At 37.6% G+C, this 27,769-nt stretch overlaps 1 long non-coding RNA gene across 2 annotated transcripts; it reads right to left on the reverse strand.

The window, feature by feature from the left end:
• Window positions 1–1,053: 1,053 nt before the first annotated feature.
• Window positions 1,054–26,919, reverse strand: LOC131401707 (uncharacterized). 2 transcript variants are annotated; one of them, XR_009217864.1, is made up of 7 exons: window positions 26,875–26,919; window positions 26,732–26,797; window positions 16,005–16,056; window positions 14,404–14,491; window positions 13,921–14,050; window positions 12,465–12,584; window positions 1,054–1,071 (listed from the first exon to the last, which is right to left on the reverse strand). It is a non-coding gene; the product is annotated as an uncharacterized LOC131401707 (long non-coding RNA). The 2 variants fall into 2 exon arrangements; XR_009217865.1 differs by lacking the exons at window positions 26,732–26,797; window positions 26,875–26,919 and adding an exon at window positions 19,862–19,991.
• Window positions 26,920–27,769: the final 850 nt, after the last annotated feature.

The following is a 27,769-nucleotide window of genomic DNA, read 5'->3' on the forward strand; positions in this document are numbered from 1 at the left end:
ATAAAAATAAAGCCTAAAGTAGGTTTGAAGATACTGGCAAATATTAACAACAAGCAAACATGAAATTAGAGAAAACTACAACAGCATAAATACAAGAGAAACATTTAGGAACAAATTAACAAAATACGTACAAGACCCGTACACTGAAACCTATATAACACATCACTGAGAGAACAGAGAGTTTATAGAAAGATACACAATAAGCACATGAATGATGCCCAATATCTTTAGTCATTGGGGAAAGGCAATTTAAAACAATGAGGTTACACCCAATAGAAGTGCTTAGAATTAAAAACACCAATAATATGAAGCTTTAGTGAGGATGTGGAGCCATCAGAATTCCCTTAATTTGCTGATGAGAATTAAAATGGTACAACTACTTTGGAATTGAGTCTAGTAAACTCTCATCAAGTTAAATATACATGTCCCTATGACACAGCTATTCCATTCAGATACTTACCCTAGAGAAATAAAAAATATGCGTTCATAAAAAGATTAGTATAAGAATGTTTACAGCAGCTTTATTCAAGAGTCAAATAGCGGCAATGAATCAAATTTCCAACAATAGGAGAAAAACTAAGCAAACTGTGGCCCATTCATACCATGGAATAGTACCCAGCAATAAAAAGGCATGTAGAAAGAAGTGAGACACAGAAGAGCACATGCTGTGTGATTCTATTTGTGTGAAGTTCTAGAAGAGACATGGTGATCTGAGGTGGAGAAACATCAGGATACTGACTCTACGGGGCAGAGGGTGAGGTGAGGATTGACAGGTGGAGGTGTGAGGGAACTTCTTGTGGGTGGAAGTGTTCTGTATCTTGACTGGGGTGGACAGTACATAGGGGGACACATTTGTCAAAAGTCATCAGACTTTACACTTGCAGCAGATACATTTATTGCATGTAAACGATACCTCAATAAAGTTGTAAAAACCCGAGACACAAAGATAAAAACACACTACCAAGTACCCGGTGCTGAACTCACCCTGTCAGTACTCTCCCTCACGTCAGTCTTCAGTTGCTCCTTTTCTGCGGTAACACACTCTAACATTTGCCGCAGCTCTTTTTTCTCCTGTATCAAAGAAAATATTTTTCTCTGTTGTTCAATCAGCTCATTATCAACATCTGCAATCAACACTTGGGTTTTTTTGGCTTCCAAATTCTGCTTTCTATTTATGTCAACCATCTCAAATATAAATACATTAGAGAATAATTTCTTAGTTTTAATAATAACAAAATAGCCAACACATATTACTTATTATGTACCAGGCACTATTTTCATATACTGACACATTTAATCTTCACTATAACCTTATGAGGTAGGTACTATTATTATCTCCATTTGACAGGTGAGGAGACTGAATCCGACAGAGGACAGGTCATTTGCCCACAGTCACTCAGAGACGTAGAGTCATGCTGTGAGCCCAGTGCTCTGGCTCCAGAGTTTGTGCTCTTGTGCCTGTGTACTGAGAAGAGCTACCTGGACAGCTACAGATGACCCACACTCACCTTCACGTCTGACAGGTTAACCTGACTTTGTGAAGGAGTGAGCCACCTTAAACTCTCCCCCTCTTTCTTTCCTTCAAAAGCTGGAAATTGTAACCTCTTCCCTACTCCCAACAAATCTTTATTTTCAGAGTTTTATGATATATAAGAAGGCAAAAGAGTTTTGTTAGAAACATATTTCATATCATAGTAGCATAATACATGTTTTCTTAATTTACACTTTCCACACACTGCTTAAGAAAAACACCTCATGTCAACTCATTTATCCATAAATAAGGCTGAACCAGAGGTAACAGAATACGTGGACTGCTTGGTAAAAGGAGACAAAACTGACATTACAAGCATAGGTATGAAATTACGGTATCACCATATAATCCTACACTACCCCAGTAAAAACACTCAGCTCCATGTTGGCCACAGATGTTTGAAAAAGTTGTTATAATAATCTATATTTTCATTAGAAAAAAAAGAAAAAGAAGAAAAATAATCTAATGACACTAACTTCACACAATCACTATTAGAATTCTGGAATACTTCCTTCCAGATTTTTTTCCATTAAATTTTTTTTAACATTGCAATTATGATTCATTTACTTATACATAACCTCCTTTTTTACGTTTACTTTTCCACTTAGATTAGATGATATGCATTTTCCCAAGCTGTTACATCATCTTCAAATTATAATTTTTAGTAGCTGCTCGATTCTCTAGACTGGATATGGACAAAACATATTTGACTTACCTACCCCCTTACTGTTGGCAATAGGCACGAGTTTATAACAAAGATGAGCACAGAGCTAACTACTAAGTACATGAGAAATTAACATTTGGAACACACAATCTTGGGGACTAGTCTGTCAGATACTACAATTCAGAATCTTGCATCTTTTTCCTATATATCGGAATATACACAGAAACAAAGCAGAGTGAGACAAAGTTCAAAACTAAACTCAGCCTAGAAAGTATTTCAGCTACCAAGGTTATGAGCAAATCTAATAGCTCTAATCATTAAAGAAAAAAAATTGTGTTCTTTATATGAGAATAAGACAACTAATCACAAAGTTTGAAATTTCTGTTGAGATACACCAGAGAATCTCACTTGCAGAGAGAGACACATCAAGCTGGACTGAAAACGGGAAATCGAAGTGGATTCATGATAGACCTACTAGTGCAGACCTCTGGTGCCCTGAAAAACAGAGGGATGACAGAAATGCCCAGACCCACTTCTTTATCCACATGGGTGATTCCAGCATGAACATATCACAAGACCAAGCTGATCGCGGCCTCCCATCCCAGATTTCAGAAACCTGGATGAACAAAATGGCCCCAGAGAATGCCCAGTCAGACCCTTTTATCAACACAGATGATTCCAGCATGAACATAATACCACAGATCGGCTCGTCACAGTGAGTGTAACTCCCCTTTCCCCTCACTCCTCCTCTACTGCCCTTTCTCAGGGGGCCCTGTGCCTGCATTTTACATTTGTTTAAAAGCAGCTACTGATTGTTATATCTTATTTTCAAAATTCTATTTAAAGAAACATTCTCCTCATAAAAGTGGAAATTATAAATTTTAAAGCAAGGTTAAGTGCCTTTGGCCCATGGTTGATCTAAATTATAGATAAGCTGAGAACACAAGATACAAAGCAAGTGAAAATGCTTCCTAGGAGAAAATGACTGAAGCATAGGCATAGAGGAGGAGAAAGCTCCTTTTCCAAGGCAAGAATAATGTACCCCAGGGTAAATGGGGAAAAAAAGAAGATCGTTATATACAGGAATAGTATATAAATGTATATATAAGTTTATTTACATAAGTTGGATCTCACTGAATTATTCTGTAGTATGCATTTGCTTTTATTTAACAGTGTGTCCTGGAGACTTTTCCATCTGTATATAATGTCTACTTTAAAAAATTTACATAACTGTACAAAATTCAGTTATATTTCTATACATTAACAATAAACAATTAAAAAGGAAATTGAGAAAACAATCCATTTACAATAGCACCAAAAAGAATAAAATATAAAGGAATAAAATTATCCAAGAATGCAAAGACGTGTACAATGAAAACTACACAATGTATCTGAAATAAATTAAAGCAGCAGCAAATACACGGAAAGACATCTATGTTCATGGATAGGAAGACTTTGTATTGTTAAGATGTCAACACCACCCAAAGTGATCTCCAAATTGAATGCAATTCCTATAAAATCCTAACAGTGTTTGCAGAGATAGAAGAATCCACCCTGAAATCCACATGGAATCTCGAGGGGCTCCAAACAGCCAAGTCAATCTTGAAAAAGAACAGAGCTGAGGCCTGAAACTTCTTGATTTAAAAACTTACGACAAAGCTGTATTAATCAAAACAGTGCAGTACTGGCACAAAGACAGACATGCAGGCCAATGAAATAGAATATAGAGCCCCAAAATAAACCTTTGCATATATGGTCAAATAATCTTTCACAAGGATGTCAAGCCCACTCAATAGGAAAGGACAGTCTCTTCAACAAATGGTGTTGGGCAAACTGGCTATGTCACACAGAAGAATGAAGTTGGGCCCTTACTTTACATCATATAAAAAATTAACTGAAAATGGATCAAAAGCCTAATCATAAGAACTAAAACTATAAGACTCTTAGAAGAAAACATGAGAGGAAAACATCGTCACACGTGTCTTGTCAATGATTTCTTGGATATGAAACCAAAAGCACAGGCAACAAAAACCAAAATAGATAAGTGGACTATATAAAAATTAAAAACTTATGTGCATCAAGGGACACAATCAACAGAGTAAAAAGGCAAGCTATGGAATGGGTGGAAAGATTTGCAAGTCATACAACTGATAAAGGGTTAATATCCAGACTGCATAAAGAAATTCTACAACTCAACAACAAAAGAAAAAAACCCAATTTAGGGCCTGGCCCGATGGCTGAGTGGTTAAAGTTCTGTGTGCTCTGTTTTTGTGGCCCGGGTTGATGGGCTCATATCCAAGCCGCACAACTAATCCGCTCACCAACTATGCTGTTCGGGTGTCCCGCATCCAAAAACATAAAGGACAATTGCCGTGGATGTTATCTCAGGGTTAATCTTCCTCAAGCAAAACGAGTAGAATGGGCAACAGATGTCAGCTCACGGAGAATCTTGCTCAGGAAAAAAAAGAAAAAGATCCCATTTAAAATTGTAAAAAATAAATAAATAAAGCACTTAAGGATAAATGTAGAATTCTAAAAAAAAAAACAATTTAAAAATGGGCAAAAGGGGAGTGACATCAGCATCATGGCAGAGTGAACTCTTCTCCGATAGGATACAATAAAAGAGACAGTCACAGACCAAGAAGGGTCACTCACACAGCACAAAGGGACATTGGAGAGTCCCACACTGCTGCATATCTGAGAGTGGACATGCTGGGGCCCCCCGAGGAGGTGGGGAGAAGTAAGGAGAAATCCTCCCCCTCACCATCAGATCGGTGACTCGGGTCTGTGAGGCTCACAAAGGGGGGTGTGGCTGCCTTCTGCAGGGAAACTGTAGCCCGTCAAGCTCTCTCAGCCAGTGGGAAACTCCCACACAGAGGACTCAGAACTGCTGCAGGGGTGCATCAACATTTGAGGACCCCAAGAGAGAAGATAATGAGAGGCGAGTGAGAAGCCCCCCCAGGGACTGGGAGCACAAAAGAGAGAACCCTTCCCAACCACATGCCCGACGCTGCAGCTCTGCTGATCAGTCAGAGCAGCCACAGCACAGGCAGCCAGGGAGCACCAGCAGCCGCGGAGCACAGGGCGCTCAGATTACACAGCCCTTGACCCTTACCCAGTGGCAGGAGGGGGAAAATGCAACCAGATATTTCCAGTGTGAGGAAAAACACAGTGACTACAGCAACCACGTTGCAAAAGTACATTAAATTGCCATACCAGAAGGAAAATGACAAGCACCCAGAAATCAACCCTGAAGGCACAGAAATTCATAACCTAAATGACAGAGAATTCAAAATAGCTATCATAAAAAAGCTCAACGAAATACATGAAAACACAGAAAAGCAATTCAACAAGATAAGGAGTTTCTTCACAAAAGAGATTGAAATCATAAAGAAAAACCAATCAGTATTGATAGAGATGAAGAACACAACAGAGGATATAAAGGAGAGTCTGAGATCTTTAAAGAACTGAGCTGACAATACGGAGGAAAGAATTAGCATTATCGAGGATAGGAATACAGATATGCTCAAGATGGAGGAGGAGAGAGAATTAAGACTAAAAAGAAATGAAGAAAGTCTCCAAGAAATATCCTACTCAATTAGAAAATCTAACATAAGAATGATAGGCATTCCTGAGGGAGAAGAGAGGGAAAAAGGAACAGAGAGACTATTCAAGGAAATAATAGCTGAGAACTTCCCAAATCTGGGGAAGGAGCAGGAAATACCAGTAAGTGAAGCCAATATGTCTCCTAAATATGTCAACAGGCAAAGGCCCTCTCCAAGGCATATAGTAGTAAAGCTGGCAAAAGTTAATGACAAAGAAACAATATTAAGGGCAGCTAGACCAAAACAAAAATTAATGTACAGAGGAATTCCCATCAGGCTCTCAGCAGATTTCTAAACAGAAGCTTACTGGCTAGGAGAGACTGGAATGATATATTCAAAATCCTAAAAGACAATACCTTTCAGCCAAGAATACTCTATCCAGTGAAAATACCCTTCAAATATGGTGGAGAAATAATAATTTTCCCAGATAAACAAAAACTAAGGGAGTTCACGGCCATGAGACCCCCCCACTGCAAGAAATGCTCAAGAAGGCCCTCATGCCTGAATAAAAGAAGAAAAATGGAACACAGAGCTTGGAGCAAGGAGAAAAATAAGTAGACAAAATCAGAAAAAACAGTAGATCTTTATCAGAATAGGTTAGCAACCACTTAAATACCACAATGAAAGATCAAAGGAAGGAAAACACCACAAACAAATGTAACCTCATCACTTTAAACACACATCCACAATAAAAGATGGAATAAGTTGTGACAAGAATAACTTAGAATGGGAAGAGGAAACAGATCAAATGGACTTAGTCTAAGGAAATAAGAGGCCATCAGATAATGGACTATCTCATTCACAAGATTTTTTATACAAATCTCAAGGTAACCACTAAACAAATAATCAGAACAAAATCACATATGATAATAAAGAGAAAACCAAAAATGTCATAAGACAGAACTATCAAACTGAATTGGCAGTCCAAAACACATGGGACAAGAAACACAAGAAATTCAAAAGAACCAGAAAATAAGCAATAAAAATGCAACATTAAGCCCTCATATATCAATAATTACCCTAAATGTAAATGGATTGAACTCTCCAATCAAAAGACACAGAGTGGCAGGATGGCTTGAAAAGCAAGACCCAACAATATTCTGACTCCAGGAAACATATCTCAGCTCTAAAGACAAACAGAGGCCCAGAGGGAAAGGATGGAAGACAATACTCCAAGCTAATGGCAAAGAAAAAAAAGCAGGTGTTGCCATACTCATATCAGACAAAGTAGACTTCAAGATAAAACAGGTTCAGAGAGACAAAGAGGGCCACTATATAATGATAAAAGGGACCCTCTGCCAGGAAGATATATCAATTATAAGTATATATGCACCCACCATAGAAGCACCAAAACATAAAGCAACTATTAACAAACCTAAAAGGAGATATTAACAACAACACAATAATAGTAGGGGATCTTAATACCCACTTACATCAGTGGATAGGTCATCCAGACAAAATGTCAATAAGGAAACAGTTGACTTAAATGAAAAACTGGATGAAATGGACTTAGTAGACATATAAAGAGCACTTCATCCAAAAACAGCTGACTACACATTCTTCTCAAGCGTGCACAGAACACTCTGAAGGATAGACCTTATGCTGGGAAACAAGGCAAGCCTCAATAAATTTAAGAAAAATTGAAATCATAACAAGCATCTTTTCAGACCATAATGATATGAAACTGGAAATAAACTATAAGAAAACAACTAGGAAAGTGACAAAGATGTGGAGATTAAACAACATGCTACTGAAAAACCAATGGATCATTGATGAAATCAAGAGAAATCAAACAATATCTGGAAACAAACACAAATGAAAATATGCCATACCAACTCACATGGGATGCAGCAAAAGTGGTCCTGTGAGGGAAATTCATAGCACTACAAGCCCACCTCAACAAACACTAAAAAGCCTAAATCAGCAACCTTAAATTACTCCTAACAGAACTAGAAAAAGTAAAACAAGCAAAGCCCAAAGTCAGCAGAAGGAGAGAAATAATAAAAATTAGAGCAGAAACAAATGACATTGAGACTAAAAATACAGTAGAAAGGATTAATGAAACAAAGAGTTGCTTCTTTGAGAAGATCAACAAAATTGACAAATCCTTAGCCAGACTTACTAAGAAAAAGAGAGAAAAGGTTCAAATAAATAAAATTAGAAATGAAAGAGGCAAAATTACAACAGATACCATGGAAATACAAAGGATTATAAGAGAATACTATGAAAAACTATATGCCAACAAATTGGACAATTGAGAAGAAATGGATAAATTCTTAGACTCACACAACATCCCACAACTGAACCATGAGGAAATAGACGATCTGAATAGATGCATCACAAGTAAAGAGATTGTAATGGCAATCGAAAACCTCCCAAAAAATAAAAGTCCAGGACCAGATAGCTTCTCCAGTGAATTTTTCCAAACATTCAAAGAAGATTTAATACCCATTTTTCTCAAACTATTCCAAAAGATAGAGGAAGATGGAACATTTCCTAACACATTCTATGAAGCCAACATCACCCTGACACCAAAGCAAGGCAAAGACAATACAAAGAAGGAAAATTATAGGCCAATATCACTGATGAACATAGGTACAAAAATCATCAATAAAATATTAGCAAACTGAATACAGCAATACATTAAAAAGATTATACACCATGATCAAGTGGGATTCATACCAGGAATGCAGGGTTGGTACCAACTTAATACACCACATCAATGAAACAAAGAACAAAAACCACATGGTCATCTCAGTAGACCCAGAGAAGACATTTGACAAGATCCCACATCCATTTATGATAAAAACTCTCCACAAAATGTGTATAGAAGGAAAGTGCCTCAACATAATAAAGGCGATTTGTGACAAACACACAGCCAGCATCATACTCAATGGGGAATGTCTGAAAGCCATTCCTCTGAGAACAGAAACAAGACAAGGCTGCCCACTCTCACCACTCTTATTCAACATAGTACTGGAGGTTTTAGCGAGCAATTAGACAAGACAAAGGGATAAAAGGAATCCAAATAAGCAATGAAGAAGTGAAACTCTCACTATTTGCAGATGACATGATCTTATATACAGAAAACCCTAAAGAATCCATTGGAAAACTATTAGAAATAATCAACTACAGCAAAGTCGCAGGGTACAAAATCAACCTGCAAAAATCAGTTCCACTTCTGTATGCTAATAACAAACTAACAGAAAGAGAGCTCAAAAAGATAATACAGTTTTACAATTGATTCAAAAAGAATAAAATATATAGGAATAAATCTTACTATGAGGTGAAAGACCTATACAATGAAAACCACAAGACATTACTGAAAGAAATCGATAATGACATAAGGAAATGGAAAGAGACCCTATGCACATGGATTCGAAGAATAAAAATGGTTAAAAAGTCTATATAACCTAATGCAATCTATAAATTCAACACAATCCCAATCAGAATCCCAACGACATTCTTCACGGAAACAGTACAAAGAATACTAAAATTCATATGAGGCAACAAAAGACCCCCAATAGCTAAAGCAATCCTAAGAAAAAAGAACAAAGCTGGAGGCATCACAATCTCTGACTTCAAAACATACTACAAAGCCATAGTAATCAAAACAGCATGGTACTGGTGCAAAAACAGACACATAGATCAATGGAACACAATTGAAAGCCCAGAAATAAAGCCACACATATACAGACAGCTAATCTTCGACAAAGGAGCTAAGAACATATAATGGAGAAAGGAAAATCTCTTCAATAAATGGTGCTGGGAAAAGTGGACAGCCACGTGAAAAGAATGAAAGTGGACCATCTGCTATCACCATTCACAAAAATTAACTCAAAATGGATCAAAGACCTGAAGGTGAGACCTGAAACTATAAAACTCATAGAAGAAAATATAGGCAATAAACTATTTGAAATTGGTCAGAAAGGAATCATTTTGGATGCCATGTCTACTCGGACTAGGGAAACTAAAGAAAAATTAGGCAAGGAAGACTTCATCAGATTAAAAAGCTTCTACAAGACAAATGAAACCAGGATCAAAATGATTGGACAACCCACCAGCTGGGAGAAAATATTTGCAAAACATATATCTGACAAGTGGTTAATCTTCGTAATATATGGGGAACTCACACTATTGAACAACAAAAAACAAACAACCCGATCAGAAAATGGGCAGAGGAAATGAACAGACACTTCTCCAAAGAAGATATACAGATGGCCAATAGGCAAATGAAAAAATGTTCAACATCACTAATCATCAGGGAAATGCAAATCAAAACTACACTAAGATATCACTTTACACCCACTAGAATGGCTATAATCACCAAGACAAGAAAACAACAAATGTTGGAGAGGTAGTGGAGAAACAGGAACACTTATACACAGCTGGTGGGAACGCAAACTGGTGCAGCCTCTATGAAAAACAGTATGGAGAGTCCTCAAAAAATTAAAAATAGAAATACCCTATGATCCAGCCACCCCACTACTGAGAATCGATCCAACGAACCTGAAATCAACTATCCAAAGAGGCTTATGCACCTTTGTGTTCATCACAGCATTATTCACTACAGCCAAGACATGGAAGCAACCCAACTGTCCATCGACTGATGATTGGATCAAGAGGATGTAGTATATATAAATGGAATACTAGTAAGCCATAAAAATGACAAAATCGTCCCATTTGAAACAACATGGTTGGACCTAGAGGGTATTACGTTAAGTGAAATAAGCCAGAGAGAGAAAGACAAATGCCACATGCTCTCACTCATATGTGGAATATAAACCAACACACAAACAGAGAAAACTGTATAGTGGTTAGCAGGGGCAAGGGGGGTGGGGGAGTGGGCACAAGGGGTGAAGGGAGACATGTATATAGTGATTGACAAACAATAATGTACAACCGAAATTTCACAATGCTATAAACTATTAAGACTTCAAAAAAAAAAGTAAGTTAGTATGCACCACTAGGAGGAGATGAAGTGGTAAAGTCGTAAAAGACATTCTTTGATAATCTTTTGTATTTCTGAGACATGTGTTGTAATTTCTCCACTTTCATTTCTGATTTTACTTATTTGTGCCTTCTCTCCTTTTTTCGTGGCGAGTCTAGCTAAAGGTTTGTCAATTTTGTTTATTTTTTCAAAGAACCAGCTCTTGGTTTTATTAATTTTTCCATTGTTTTTTTAGTCTCTAGATTTCATTTATTTCTGCTCTGATTTTTATTATTTCCCTTCTTCTACTGAATTTTGGCTTTGTTTGTTCTTCTTTTTCCAGTTCTCTTAGGTGCATTGTTAGATTGTTTATTTGAGATTTTTCTTGTTTGATGAAATAGGCCTGTATTGCTACAAACTTATGCGTAAAGATACATGCACCCCTGTGATCATTGCAGCGATATTCACAATAGCCAAGACTTGCAAGCAACCTAAGTGCCCATAAAGGGATTAATGGATAAAGAGGATGTGGTATATACACAATGGAATACTACCCAGCCATAAGAAATGATGAAATCCAGCCATTGTGAAAGCATGGATGGACATTGAGGGTATTACGCAAAGTGAAATAAGTCAGAGGGAGAAGGTCAAATACCATATGATTTCCTTCATTAAGGAGTAGATAATAACAACAACAAACAAACACATAGAGACAGAGACTGGATTGGTGGTTACCAGAGGGGAAAGGGGGAGGGAGGAGGGCGAAAGGGATAATTCGGCACATGTGTGTGGTGATGGGTTGTAATTAGTGTTTGGGTGGGGAACATGATGTAATCTATGCAGAAATAGACGTATAATGATGTACACCTGAAATTTATACAATGTTATAAACCAATGTTACTGCAATAAACAAAAAATTAAAATATATATATATAAATTTGTTTGTGAGCTATGAGAATTTTAATTTTATTGAGGTAAAATATGCCCTACCTACAGAACACCTACATGCAGTTACCATAATCAATAGTTTCTCAAACTTGAAGTAAAATATACATTTCTTCTCATATCACTATTCTATATGTCATCTATAAGATATCAATGCTGTTAAAGCAATTTTATTAATTGACTGAAAATATATAAATAATAGGCAGAGAATTCTTAAAGCAGAGACTTGAATAACTATAGCAAAAGAAGTGCTATCATAAGACCGCCATTTGATATTTTAGCTCATTTTTAAAAAGATGATTAAAATGTAAGATTTTTACAGAATAGGGGACCGTGACGGTTAAAACAAACAATGACAAGCAATTACAGTATCTTATTAGCTTGCTATCTTAGGGCTAGAAGAGGAATTCAAGATAATTAAAATGAAACAAAGTAGTTTTAAAAACTATTGATAGAGACTCTTTTTAACCTAACTCTCTATGTATTTGTGACAATTTTTAAAAATTATCTCTAAAAAAAAAAAGCATCTCTACTTGGCCCATTTGAAAATCTCAAATTTTGCCCTTTGGAAATGAAAAACAATATCTAAAATAATTTCAAGAAACCATACCTTTCAGTTTATAGTAAACTAAAATTTTTATGAGTTGATTTCTCCTTAGTTAAAAACTATTTGTTTTAAATTTAGGTTGTAGAACTCAGATAGATGATTTAAGAGGCTCTGGGCATTTAGGCAGTTCTGAATTCTAAATCTCTCTATATTCTTTACTGAAATACATGGCTCATACATACCTCCTCTAACTGTTTTTTAAGATCAATTATTTCTTTTCTATATCTTTCCAGGAGAGCTTCATCATTTGATACCTCATTAACATAAGGGGTATTCTTCATAGACTGAGCAGTTCTGGAAAACTGGGAAAAAATACAAGAGAGTTAAGTGTTTGACACTAAAAAGTTAATTTACTTAATATTTAGGTTCCTCGTAACTAAGTTTTGTAAAGAAAAATCAATACTCTTCCCAGGTGGCTTAATGCTTGTGAACACAGAGCATTCTATGTCCCTGTGACAATGCTCATAATTTATCCTAGCTGCTAGTCTTCAGGAGAGTTAAAGAAATATCTTGATGACAGGTGCTGACAAAGAAACTACAAACACTGGCTCACTGGAATCCCATCTACACCTCAAAATCCTGTGCAAAGGTCCCCTCTACTCTAAAGATTTGCTTCCAGTCAAAAGCCTCTCTCCTTCCTTTGATCTCTGTCCTACTTATTAGCCACTTAACTCTTAATCCATGGCAAGCATGCTGGAAGACAGGTCTTTTCTTCCCTATAAGACTATAAATTCTATGAAGCCAGAGACTCTATCTTCTATCTGCTTCTCTGGCAGGATTTTGATCCAGTGCTCAATAGCTACTTCAAGCAATGTTTCTTCACATATGAGTGTCAGAAGGAACTTTTATTTTGGTTAGGAAGCTTGGCCCTGAGCTAACATTTATTACCGATCCTACCCTTGTTTTGCTGAAGAAGATGGGCTCTGGGCTAACACCTGTGTCCATCTTCCTCTATTCTTTTGTATGTTGGATGCCACCACAGCATGTCTTGATGAGCGGTATGTCAATCTATGCCCAGGATTAGAACCTGTGAACCCCGGGCCACTGAAGTGGATCACGCTAACTTAACCACTATGCCACCGGGCTGGCCCCCAGAAGTAACTTTAAGAGGATATGTGTGGGGGACCATTAAATGACACTGAATCCTTCATTGAGATAGATAGTCTACTGACATTCCTCACTTTTCCTGTTTTAAAAAAACAGAAAATGCAGGCCTTAGGCTCAGAGAAATTTCAGACAGTAATTCACTAACAGGAATTTAAGAATTATTTTGTTATAAATATACACCCACCAGTTTTTTGGGTCACCTTCTGTTTGTTGCAAGTGATAACCAGTTTTTCATTTATGGGATTGATATAAAATTTCCTTTTATAATAAGTTAAATTTAAAAAGTGAGTTATTTAAAGAAAAAATCAAGTCAATTTCAGTAAAATACTGAAGAACAAAATTGTGTAGGTGGCATATGAATGACTGAAGTTTGGGAAAATTAAGGAATGCTCTTTAGTAGACAACACATCAACTTTATTTTAACAGGTATATTATATCAATTAAAAAAACTGTACCTAATTTTAGTAGGTAATTTTTTCTTCTGAAAGATAATTTCCCCCCATAGTAAGTTGAGATAAAAATCAAACTCACTTGAAGAGTAGTCAGGGTTTCATTCAAAGACACTGGAGTAATTGTGCAGATAATACATGTTTTTGCATTTCCTCCCAAGGAATTCTGGAGAATTCGTGTTAATTTGCTGTCTCGATAATTTATGAAAGCACTTAGTGAGGAATGAGTTTGGGAAGAAAAAAGAGTAAAAGTTTTTATATAACAAACGTGGTTGGTTTTTAATGCAGAACCTTCAATTAACTACAGTTAAAAAATTGATTCTTTACAGGTTACACGAGGCCAAGCAAAACTACTAACTAAAAATATTCCATTTAATTTAGAAAGTAAACTTAGTAGGTCACAGTCATACATACAAGAAGCAATTCATGTTCATGGAATCACAGCAGCTTTTGAATATATGGGAGAAATCAGTACATTTGTTTGAGTGTCACTGAAATATCATAATTTTCAACCTAATGAAAAACCTTAACATTAATAGGTAAATGTACAATGGGATAAACTTACCCATCTTGTCCATCACTAAGTTTCTTGATCACTTGTCACAAAACAAATAAGCTACGATTTATATTACAGCCTTCCTTGAGTTTCACACCTGCATTTATTAAATAAATAAATGAAACTAAAATTTTCCCCTGTACTAGATTATGAACTTACTTATCAGTAGGTTATGAGAGAAATTAGAAACTGCAGGGTCAGATGCTACAGTCTGGGCTTCAGATTAGATCTGCACCCACCTTTATTACCACAGGTAGCAGGCACTCTCTCTCTCTCCCTCCCACCTGTTATGTGAATCAGAAAGGCTCTCACCAGAGAAACAGCAAGAAGAAAAAGATGACTAAGAAAAGATTAAGGAGAGAAAGCCATGTCCTAAAAGAGCCCTGCTAACTCCTCAATTCAAATCTATTTTTCCAAACCCCCAAATATACGCAACTAATGACTTACAACCAAATTAGTTCCTAGCAGCTCACAACCAAACACATTCTTATTTTTAAACTATTAATATGCCCACATGGCTCAAACAAAAGCACATGGAAAAAGCCCTCTCTCACTTTTACGCTCTTTTCATTCAGTTCCTGTCCCTCTACCGGGAAACCACTGTTATTAGCTTATTCTTCTGGAGATTTTTGAAATACAAGTTCATATATATTAAGTTTTCCCCTTTCTTTTTTAAACAAATAGTAGCATACCATACACACTATTTTGCACTTTGCTTTTTTCACTTGGCAACATACCATATATCTTATTGGTAAACATTGGTCTTTCTCATTCTTTTTTATAGAATGGAATATCATTGTATGGGTCTACCAGAATGTATTCACCCAGCAGCCTGCTGAGGGACACGCAGGTGTTCAATCTACCCTGTACACAAAAAATACTGCAAGAATCATTCCGAATAGCGATTATCTCACAGGTGCCTTAGTCAGCTATTGCTGTAATATTGCTGTTACCAAGCCAGCTTAAAACAACAGGCATTCATTTCCCATTCACAGGTCTGAGGAGCCACTGCTTTGGTGAGTACAGGCCATGCTCAGCTGAGTGTCTCTATGTCAGGTTGCAGAAAATTAACACAGAGAGAGGCTTGACACCTTTACGGTTCTGAAGCTTCCTATCCAAGTATACTTTTCCATTTGTTTAAGTGTTCGGTTATGTCCTTCAGGTCTGTTTAAAGTTTTCTTTATTTTGATCTTGGGCAATTTTTGCTGAGTTTCTTCCTAGGTATTACATCTTCTAAGTCATTATTGTAAATGGGATCTTTTTGTACATTAAATATTCCAACAGGTTGTTCTATTATGAGTTATTCATGTCTGTATATTAATTTTGTACCCTGCCACCTTTCTGAATTTCCTTACTGATAATGGTGTCCATGGTACTCTCAGGAGCTTTCCAGCTATAAATCTCATACAGAGTTTTAGCATTTTAACTGATGCTATAGCAGCCCAAAGAATATAATTAACCAGATAAGGAAGCTGCTCTTTATGTTAAAGACTTTTTATCACAAAATTATCACCATTACCTTATTAGTTTCTAAAATGCCTGCTGCCATTTGTATTCTGTAAAAGAACAGCAGGACATTCAGACCAACATATTTCATGAGTTTTCATTACCTTCAGCACCTGTTTGTTCAGCTCTTTCTCAGCCTGCAAGATCAACCAAATTCTGTAAGAGAGGAAAATAAAACTTTAGGAAGGGTAACTTGAAAATAATAAAATCCAAACTACCGAAAGAACGTTTTTAACCCATGGCTTATCTGAATACCCCGTGTTTCCTTGTCTCTCACCCCACTCTTTAGGCCTTCCCTTGTCTGAGTCAAACTGACCTCTACACCTTGTTCCTTCTTTATAACGCCTCCTCTATAATGTTGCCAGAATAGTTTCAATTTCTTGCACCAAGTTCAAAATCTTACCCTGGTGAACACAGTTCTCCACAATCTGGTACTTGTGTTGCTCTAGCCTTATTCCTGGCCATCTCTTACTCTTAACTCTGGATGAGCTCCTGACTATGCGCTCCACAACTCATGTACTGTTACACTTTGCCATTCCCTTTGTTTAGCTAGTTCTGACATTCTAGTCCACCCCTACTATCTATTCAGCACCAAAGGCACATGTTACCTTCTCAGTGTAGCTTTGCCAACTTTATCCTTTTTTCCCCACACCTTGAATGAACTGCTCTTTCAACTGTGTACCCAGAGATCTTTACAGATATGACTTATTATTATAGCACTTACTGTGTTGTGCTGGTCCTTTATGTCTCTGACTACACTGTAGCATCTTTAAAAGCATGGGCCTCTCTTTAATTTCACAAATTTTGCCGAAACAATTGACCTCCTGTCCTGTTCCAGGCAGCATGTCAGGTGCTGGGACATGGCAGTGAGCCAGACAAAGAAGGACCCTGCGCTCAGAGAGCTCACATTCTGCATGGGGTGGGATGGGGGAGAAAGTCAGTGAGAGGAGAGAAAAAGACAAATAAGCAACATATCACCATGAGGGTAATACAGACAATTTAAACAGAGTGCCAGAGGAGGGAAGAGGAGAGGCCAGAGTAGGTTCTTAGGATTGAGTGGCAGGAGAAGGCTTCCTATTTAGCTAAAATCTGCAGTGACAGAGAAGAGGAAGCCAGCCAAGCAAAGAACAAGGGACCCAGACTCCCAAATAAAGAACAGCCAGCACACCCAGTCACAAAGCAGAAATGAGCTTTGTGTGTTCAAGAAAGAGAAAGGGCAGCATGGCAGCGTTGGTGAAGCAGAGATGGGACAAGACAGGGTAAGAGAAGTAGGGAGGGCTCAGATTATGTAGGGCTTTGTAGGCAAGAGTAAGAACTGGATTTTCTAAATAAAATGGGAAGCCATTAGAGGGATTGAACAAGAGAGTGACATATCTTGATTTAACATTCTGAAGGGTCACCTGTGGGCCCTGGGTGGAGAACAGATTGCAGAGGGGCAAGAGTGGCAGCAGGAGCCCAGTCAGGCAGCTTGTGCAGGAATCTGAGTGGAGATGACAGTGGCTTGAACTGGGGAGTGTGCAGTAGAGACGGTAAGTATGGAGGGATGTCTTCTCTATTCCTTTCATCTCAGAGCTCAGCACTGTGCTCAGAACAGGGCAAAGGCTCAGTAAATATTCTTACTGCATTAAAAGGAAGTCAGAGATTTAAATTACTTCTCTCTGTGGAGACTTCCAGGGATAAGCATGTCATTATACACTTCTGCTTTATAGTCCTATTTCAGATACTTCTTTCTTCAAAATATTCAAAGATATCTGATGTTTCTTGTACAGTATCTACCACAGATGACCTAGATACATAATAAAGGGGTGAAGTGGTGGTGAAGGCAGCATGAACTAAGGTATAAAGATGGGAACAATCATTAGTGTTCAAAGATACCAAGAGGTCCAATCTACCTTTAAGGGAGGAGCTCAGGTGGAGCAGAAGGATGTCAACTTAGACTGATTAAGACTGGACAGATCTTGTTAAGGAAGTGATGCAACAGAAGTTTAGCCACATTAGAATTCTGTATATTGGACTGAAAAAGGAAAACCAGGTCGTGGAGGCCAGGTCCAGTGGAATGATACGGTAATTCAAGTGAGATAAGGACTTGGGTATGACACCCATGGAAAGCTAAAGGGTGGAATCAGTAAGAAACGGCGATGATGGGAAAAAAGGGAAGGCAGAAAAAGATGAGGCAAAGCTGACTTGGGTTTCCAGCCTAGATGACAAGGATAATGCTGGTACTACTGGAAAAAAGGAATATTCACCATGGTAACAAAAAATAAAACTTGGTTTTAGTAACAGTAAAGTTTGAGCTAACAGTGGGACACACAGTTATAATCTTTAGGAAGATGTGAATGACGACTCAGAGATCTAGATACAATAAAAATTCGGCTGTCATCAAAAGAGAAATGCTAACATAAAGTCAGAGGGCAAGCATGGGAAGTAAGAAAGGCCACAGAACACTCCTGTGTTGTTGTTAGGAGGGTAGGAAAAAGAAGCCACAGAAGCGAACAGGGAAGAATCAGAGCTAAGAGAACCTGGATATTATTCTCCTAGAAAGGCCAGGAGACACTCAAACAAAGGCCCCCTCCAAAGAGCCAGAAAATGACTCTCTGGGAAGACTGCATTCCAAGAAGGTACCTAGAGTGAATGGGAGTCTGGAGGGTTGGACTTGATGGTATCTAAAGTCCCTAGATAATAGAGCATCAAAGAGCATGAGAAAAGTCCAAAAATGGATCACTGAATAGGTCAAGAGTATTAAAGCTAAATTATTAAAAGTTAAAATCTCACTGAAATATCACAGGCCAGGTTTGGGAAACAAAACAGAAGTTAGGTTTTGTAGCATTTTTTGTTGTTAAATTAAAGCAAGACTAGACTATTGAAATAAATGTTATACTGTGTAATAAAATAACTGAGGTGAACTAGAATTAGATATTTAATTAAGACTCTGATTTTTCAAAATCTAAAAGTGAATAAACATATTATAGATTTATGACTTTTTTCCCTGAAGTTTTCAAATCAAACAGAATAATCTTAAATCATATCCCACATCAAGCTAAAGAATTTAGGCCCTGAAGACAGAGAATAAAGCAATAATGGTAAGGAATAGGAAGGAAACACAAAAATGAGAGATAATTGATACAGTGCAGCAAAAAGGAAATAGGGGGTTTACTTATATGGAAAGAAGGAATATTTGTATAATGCTTATATTCACTTATTCAACAAACAAGTATTGAAAATAAACTAGGTACAATGTGCTGAGGCTACAAAGATGAATGAGATATCACCCTTCTCTGACGGATTTACAGCATAAACATTGTATTTACAATCTAAAATTTATTTTCTTATTGTTCCTAAAAATGAAATTGAACATGTGATTTATTTATAACCATCCACGTAGGTTTTTGTTGATTTCCCAAGTCTCAATTCTATTGGCTGAAACTAAATAAATAATAAAAAATATCCCGAGAGAAGTCAAGATGGTGGCATAAGCAGACTCTGAACTCACCTCCTCCTGGGGACACAGACAATTTACAACTACTCATGGAAAAATTACCCCTGAGAGAGAACTGAAAACTAGATAAGAGGAACTCCTCCAACAAAAGACAATCGTAATTGAGGTGGAAGAGGCAGAAACTCCCTTCTGGAGAGAAAGAAATGCCACCTTCACAAGCTGCAATGCTTCACAGCCACCCGGGAGCAGCCCAAAGGTACACAGCTCTCCCTGGAGGAGCGGAGCCCTGAGCCGGGGAGCGCCCCTGCTGTAGGCACTTCATGGACACAGCACAATCGAGGTGAGTAGCATAATATCTGACTTTGCCTCCTACTAAAACATTGGGGAGTACCCCCATAAAAGCTGGTTCACAAAGAAATTAAAACCGACATTTAGAGGGCCCATGCGCAAACACACCCGTTTCAGAAATCAACATAAAATCACCAGAAAGAAAGGTGCACAGTGCTTTGGTGAAGACAAACTCACCTGATAGGCTCTGAGTGCATCTTAGTGAGAGGTGAGACCTCTCCAGGAACTGGGACATTGCCGGCGGCCATTGTTGTGGCCTGGTGTGGGCGTGCTGACACAGACACCATTGGAGTTCTCCCTGGGGCCTGCTAGCCCAGGGTCTGTCCCTCCTACTAGAGAACCAGTTTAATCCAGCTCAGCCAGGGCAGGCAGCCCACCCTAGGGGCTGGCCCCACCCAACAACAAGCCCTCAGGCAACTTGTGGGCCTGCATACATTGGTGACTGGATTCTCTGCAGCCTGGTGACCGAGCCCACTTCTGTGGGGCAGGGCGTGCACAAGGAGTAGGTGGAGAGTGTGGGGCAGTGGTGGAGTGTGTGGTGCGCCCACCGTGGAGAGACTGGGTCCACTTCAGGAGGTTGGGGTGTGCACATGGGGCAGGACTGTGTTGACTGTGTGTGTGGACCTGTGGGCGGTGGGGCTTGTCAGCTGCAGAAGACTTGTGCTTCCCAAAGACCCACATAGGGGTTTTGCCCCACCTTCTGAAGCCTGAAACAATTGGGTGCTCCCATGCCTGAGGCAAACCCCACCCAGCTGCAATCCTCAGAGAGCTGACAAGAGACCTAAAAGCTGGAGGCTTGTAGCAATTGTGAGCCCCTGAGCCTAACAAACTGCCATGCTGGGGGCCTACTCACTTAAAAGAAATACTGCAAACCAAATGTGGTGTTAGAACTTGCAGCCAACTGTGCTGGGGCTTCCCACACCTGATAAAGAGACTGAAGGGCCCACAACAACTACATAACTCAGCCTCCCTGGGCGCCTACAGGGAGAATAAACATGCCACAACAGAAGGACACACGTAGCCCACATAGCGGTCACTCCTGGAACATTGAGAACTGAGGGAAGCACACTGCAGGCCTGCTAAGGCATCACTTATATAAAGTCACCTATCCAAGTGCAGGGCATGTAGCTGACCTAGCTAATACACAGACACGAGCACAGGAAAAGTGGAAAAATGAGAAGGCAAAGGAATACATTCCAAGTAAGGGAACAGGACAAAACCCCAGAAAAGGAACTAAGTGAAACAGAAATGAGCAACCTACACGACAGAGAGTTCAAACAAAAAGTGTTAAGGATGCTCACTGATCTGGGGAGAAGAATGGATCAACTCACTGAGAATGTCAAGAAAGAAATGGAAGATATAAAAATGAACCAATCAGAAATGAAAAATACAATACTAGAAATCAAAAATTCACTAGAGGGACTCAAAAGCAGAGTTGAGGAAACAGATGAACAGATCTGCGAGCTGGACGAAAGACTAGAAGAAATTACCCAAGCTGAACAGGTAAAAAAAAAAAACAGAATTAACAAGAGTGAGGAGAGTCTAAGGGACCTCTAGAACAACATCAAGCACACTAGCATCTGAGTTATAGGTGTCCCAGAAGGAGAAGAGCGAGACAAAGTGGCAGAGGATCTATTTGATGAAATAATAGATGAAAACTTCCCTAACCTAAGGAAGGAAACAGAGATCCAGGTACAGGAAGCACAGAGAGCACCAAAGAAGATAAATCCAAAGAGGCCCACACAAAGACACATCATAATTAAAATGTCCAGATTTAAAGATAGAGCGAGACTCCTAAAAGCCGCAAGAGAAAGACAAGTTACATACAAAGGCAACCCCATAAGTCTATCAGCTGACTTCTCAGCAGCAACGTAACAGACTAGAAGAGAGTGGCATCATATATTTAAAGTGCTAAAAGGGAAAAAGTTACAGTCAAGAATACTCTAGCCAGCAAGGTTATCATTCAAAATGGAAGGAGAGATAAAAAGTTTCCAGACAAAAAAATTAAAGGAGTTTGTCACCTAAAAGCCAGTGCTAGAAGAAATGTGAAAGGGACTGATTTGAGGGGAAAAGAAAAGACCACAAATAGGAAAAATTATCTATTTCCATGATAAGACAGTAATGGATACAAATGCACAAAAATGAGGTTAGATATGATACCAAAAACATAAAATGAGGGAGGAACGGAGTTAAAGAGTAGAGCTTTCAGACAGAGGTCAAATTAAAGAGACCATCAATTCTGTATAGAGGTCTACTAAAACAATGAGAAAAAAAGCTAAAAAACGGCAGTAAGTACATACTTATCAATAGCTACTTTAAACGTCAATGGACTAAATCCTCCAATTAAAAGGCGTAGGGTGGCTGTTTGGATAATAAAACAAGACCCATATACATGCTGCATACAAGAGACACACTTCAGACTTAAAGACACTCACAAACTGAAAGTGAAAGGATGGAAAATGATACTCCACGCAAATGGCAATGAAAAGAAAGCTGGGGTTGCAATACTCATATCAGACAAAATAGACTTTAAAATAAAAACTGTAAAAAGAGACAAAGACGGTCAATACATAATGATCAAGGGAACGATCCAACAAGAGGATATAACACTTGTAAATATTGACGCACACAACATAGGAAAAGCTAAATATATAAAGCAATTATTAACAGACATAAGAGGAGAAATAGACAGTAACACAATAATAGTAGGGGACTTTACCACTCCAGTTACACAAACGGATAAATCATCCAAAGAGAAGACCAATAAGGACACACTGGCCTTTAATGACACACTGGAACAGATGGACCTAGTAGATATACACAGAACATTCCATCCAAAAACCGAAGAATACACGTTCTTTTGAAATGCACATGGAACATCCTCCAGGGTTGATCACATATTATGTCACAATACAAGTCTACATAAATTTAAGAAGATTGAAATAATACCAAGCATCTTTTCTGACCACAATGGTATGAAACTAGAAATCAACTATAGGAAGAAAATCAGAAAAGCCACAAATAGGTGAAGATGAAACAAAATTCTACTGAAAAAAGATTGGCTCAACGAAGAAATCAAAGAAGAAATCAAAAAATACCTGGGGACGAATGAAAATGAAAATAAGACATGCCAGAATTTATGGGATACAGCAAAAGCGGTACTAAGAGGGAAGTTTATAGCAATACAGGCCTAGCTCAACAAGCAAGGAAAATCTCAAATAAACAATCTAAAAATGCATCTAAAGGAACTGGAAAAAGAAGAACAAACAAAGCCCCAAATCAGTAGAAGAAGGGAAAAAATAATAGTCATTGCAGAAATAAATGAAATAGTAACTACTAAAACAATAGAAAAAATTAATAAAACCGAGAGCTGGTTCTTTGAAAAGATAAACAAAATTGACAAAACTTTAGCTAGACTCACCAAGAAAAAAGAGAGCAGGTTCAAATAAGTAAAATCAGAAATGAAAGAGGAGAAATTACAACAGACACCTCTGAAATACAAAAGAATAAGAGGACACTATGCAAAGCTATATGCCAACAGATTCGACAATCTGGAAGAAATGGATAAATTCTTAGAAACATACAACCTTCCAAAACTGGATCAAGAAGAAATAGAGAATTTGAATAGATCAATCACCAGTAAAGAGATCGAAACTGTAATCAAAAAATCTCCCCCAAAATAAAAGTCCAGGACCAGACGGCTTCCCTGGTGAATTCTACCAAACATTCAAAGAAGACCTAATACCTATCCTTCTCAAACTCTTCCAAAAAATTGAGGAGTAGGGGAAGCTTCCTAACTCCTTCTATGAAGCCGACATTACCCTGATACCAAAACGAGACAAGGAAAACACAAAAAATGAAAATTACAGGCCAATATCAGTGAGGAACATCGACACAAAAATCCTCAACAAAGTAGCAAATCGCATACAACAATACTTTAAAAAGATTATACACCATGATCAAGTTGGATGTATTCCAGGGATGCAGGGATGGTTCAACATTTCCAAATCAATCTATGTAATACACCACATTAATAAAATGAAGAATAAAAATCACATGATCATCTCAATAGATGCGGAGAAAGCATTTGACAAGATACAGCACCCACATATGATAAAATCTCTGAATAACATGGATACAGAAGGAAAGTACCTCAACATAATAAAGGCCATACACGACAAACCCATAGCTAATATCATCCTGAATGGTGAATAACTGAAAGCTATCCCTCTAAGAACAGGAACCAGACAAGGATGCCCACTCTCACCACTCCAATTTAACATAGTACTGAAAGTCCTAGCCAGAGTAATCAGGCAATAAAAAGAAATAACAGGGATCCAAACTGAAAGGAAGAAGTGACACTCTCACTATTTGAAGATGACATGATTTTATATATAGAAAACACTAAATAATCCACCAAAAAACTTTTAGAAGTAATAAACGAATATGGTAAACTTGCAAGATACAAAATCATCATAAAAAATCAGTTGCATTTCTATACACTGACAACAAAGTAGCAGAAAGAGAAATGAAGAAGTCAATCCCATTTGCAGCAAAAAGAATAAAATACCTAGGAATAAACTTAATCAAAGAGGTGAAAGATCTAGTACACTGAAAACTATAAAACATTGCTGAAAGAAATTAAAGAAGACACAAAAAAAGGGAAAGATATTCCCTGCTCTTGGATTGGAAGAATTAACATAGTTAAGATGTCCATACATCCTAAAGCAATCTATAGATTCAATGCAATCCCTGTCAAAGATCCAACAACATTTTTCACAGAAATAGAACAAAGAATCCTAAAATTTATATGGAACAACAAGAGACCCTGAATAGCCAAAGGAATCCTGAAAGAAAAGAACAAAGCTGGAGGTATCACACTCCCTGATTTCAAAATAAACTACAAAGCTATAGTAACCAAAAGAGCATAGTACTGGCACAAAAACAGACACACAGATAAACAGAATAGAATCAAAAGCCCAGAAATAAAACCACACATCTATGGATAGCTAAACTTCAACAAAGGAGCCAAGAATGTACAATGGAGAAAAGAAAGCTTCTTCAACAAATGGTGTTGAGAAAACTGGACAGCCACATGCAGCAAAATGAAAGTAGACCCTTACCTTACACCATACACAAAATTAACTCAAAATGGATTAAAGACTTGAATGTAAGACCTGAAACTGTGAAACTTCTAGAAGAAAACATAGGCAGTACGCTCTTCAATATCGGTCTTTGCAACATATTGTCAAGCACCATGTCTAACCGGGCAAGAGAAAAAATAGAAAAAATAAACAAATGGGACTACATCAGACTAAAAAGCTTCTGCACAGCAAAGGAAACCATCAGCAAAACGAAAAGACACCCTAAAAATTGGGAGAAAATATTTGCAAACTATACATCTGATAAGGGGTTAATCTCCAAAATATATAAAGAACTCATGCATCTAAACAACAAAAAAATGAAGAACCCATTTAAAAAATGGGCACTCATATGGTATTTGACCTTCTCCCTCTGACTTATTGGACATTGCGGGTATTATGGAAAGTGAAATAAGTCAGAGGGAGAAGGTCAAATACCGTATGATTTCCCTCATTAAGTAGTAGATGATAACAACAAACAAATACATAGAAACAGAGTTTGGATTGGTGGTTACCAGAGGGGAAGGGGGGAGGGAAAAGGGTGAAATGGATAATTCGGCACAAATGTGTGGTGATGGGTGGCAGTTGGTATTTGGGTGGTGAACATGATGTAATCTATGCAGAAATAGAAGTAGAATGATGTACACCTCAAATTTATACAATGTTATAAACCCATGTAACTGCAATAAACAAAAAATTTAAAAACATAAAAATAAATTTAAAAAAAATGGGCAAAAGACCTGAACAGACATTTCTCCAAAGAAGATATACAGATGGCCAACAGACACATGAAAAGATGTTCACCATCATTAACTATCAGGGAAATGCAAATCAAAACAACAATGAGATTTCACCTCATGCCCGTCAGAATGGCTATAATTAACAAGACAGGAAACAACAAGTGTTGGAGAGGATGTGGAGAGAAGGGAACTCTCATACACTGCTGGTGGGAGTGAAAACTGGTGCAGCCACTATGGAAAACAGTATGGAGAGTCCTCAAAAAATTAAGGCTAGAACTACCATACAATCCAGCTATTCCACTGCTGGGTATTTATCCAAAGAACTTGGAAACTCCAATGCATAAAGATACACGCACACCTGTGTTCATTGCAACGTTATTCACAATAGGACAAACCTGGAAGCAACCTAAATGCCCATCAAGGGACGAATGGATAGGAAGATGTGGTATATATACACAATGGAATACTACTCAGCCATAAGAAACAATGAAATCCAGCCATGTGTGACAACATGGATTGGCATTGAGGGTACTATGCAAAGTGAAATGTCAGAGGCAGAAGGTCAAATACCATATGATCTCACTCATTATGTAGTAGATAATAACGACTACAAACAAACACACAGAGACAGAGATTGGATTGGTGGTTACCCTAGGGGAAGGGGGGAGGGAGGAGGGCAAAAGGGATAATTAGGCACATGTGCGAGGTGATGGGTTGTAATTAGTATTTGGGTGGTGAATGTGATGTAATCTATGCAGAAATATATGTATAATGATGTACACCTGAAATTTACACAATGTTATAAACCAGTGTTACTGAAATAAACAAAAGTATCCCCATATTCCAACACCACTTTAACTTTCAAATGTGAATTAAAAAAAAAAAAAACCATTTGCTTACTGGTTAGGAAAGGCCTCAACTCCTACAGTCCTTACATCTAAATTGTAGGAGAAGGCAGCCATAAAAGAACAGGAAGAAAGAGCTCTTGAATTCTTCCTACATTTTAACTAGTCATCTCGTGCTACAAATGAGAATAAACTACCAATTCATAGATGTTTTTGCCTATTTAGTTCAGTTAACAGTTCTTATGAAACCAAAGATCCAGCAGCTGAATTAAACTTTGCTTTGGTCCATAGAGTACATCATCATGGTTCATCAACACTCACCAAATGGGACACCTTGACAGATCCTTCACAATTAGAGGGTTCATCTTTCTCTCTACTTTCCAAAATCTAGACAGAAATGGCAACTTGTAGAAAAATTAGTGTATTCTTAATTGGAAAGACCAAGTAGAGAGAAAATTACCTACCATCCTAAAAATAGCATGAGAACGACTGCTTCTCTGATTCGTTTTTGTAACTCTGTAATGTCTGTTCTCTGTAAAAATGAGTCACATTTCAGCTGCATACATTAAAATGCAAAGAAAAACATTAACTTTTATTTTAGCTTAAGAATGAAAAGTGTGGTTTGAAGCCTAAATACATTCAACTGAATAGTTTTTACAAATGTTTTGCAGAAACACAGCATAAAGTCTTACTTTCTCCCTTTGTGATCCACTTCAAAGCCATTTTTGGTGTATAAACAACTTGCTCTGTGAGATCACCCACATACGGATTCCTCTGAAACAAGGTTAATGATTGGAAGAGTAGAGAAATAGAAGTCACTTAAAAGTTTGCATCTCAAAAAGAAGGTGCAAACTATTACAGCATTCATTTGTGGAAGGTAAAAGTGGGCAATGGGGACTATTACTCTGTAAAAAAAATAACAAGTAAGCCTATGATATTTACAATTTATTTCCTATACCAAAGCACACCAAATTCTAACTTCATCTTATTCTTTTTAGACACTTACACAAAGGTATTACAGCTGTCAATATTTAAAAACGATACATATCCCTTAAAAGATGAGCTCTATGAACACAAGTAAGAAGACAAAAAACAAATCATAGAAACAGGAGACACTTTAAAAAATATGGAAATTAAAGGTAAACGTTCATGAACAATAATTTCATTAAGTCAGTCTATTTGTTGAGCCACTCTCTTAACTCTGTTACTCACACTGAAGTCTTCTCGAATTATTAAAGGTTTCATTTTTTGAGTGTCACAGAGTAAGTCTGTAATGGTTTCATTGTATATCTCCATGTAAGACACACATAAGAGAAATTCCTTATCAGGAAACTAGAATAAAAAATATGTAAAAACGTC

The sequence above is a fragment of the Diceros bicornis genome (assembly GCF_020826845.1).
Source record: "Diceros bicornis minor isolate mBicDic1 chromosome 13 unlocalized genomic scaffold, mDicBic1.mat.cur SUPER_13_unloc_1, whole genome shotgun sequence".
NCBI classification, from domain to species: Eukaryota; Metazoa; Chordata; class Mammalia; order Perissodactyla; family Rhinocerotidae; genus Diceros; species Diceros bicornis.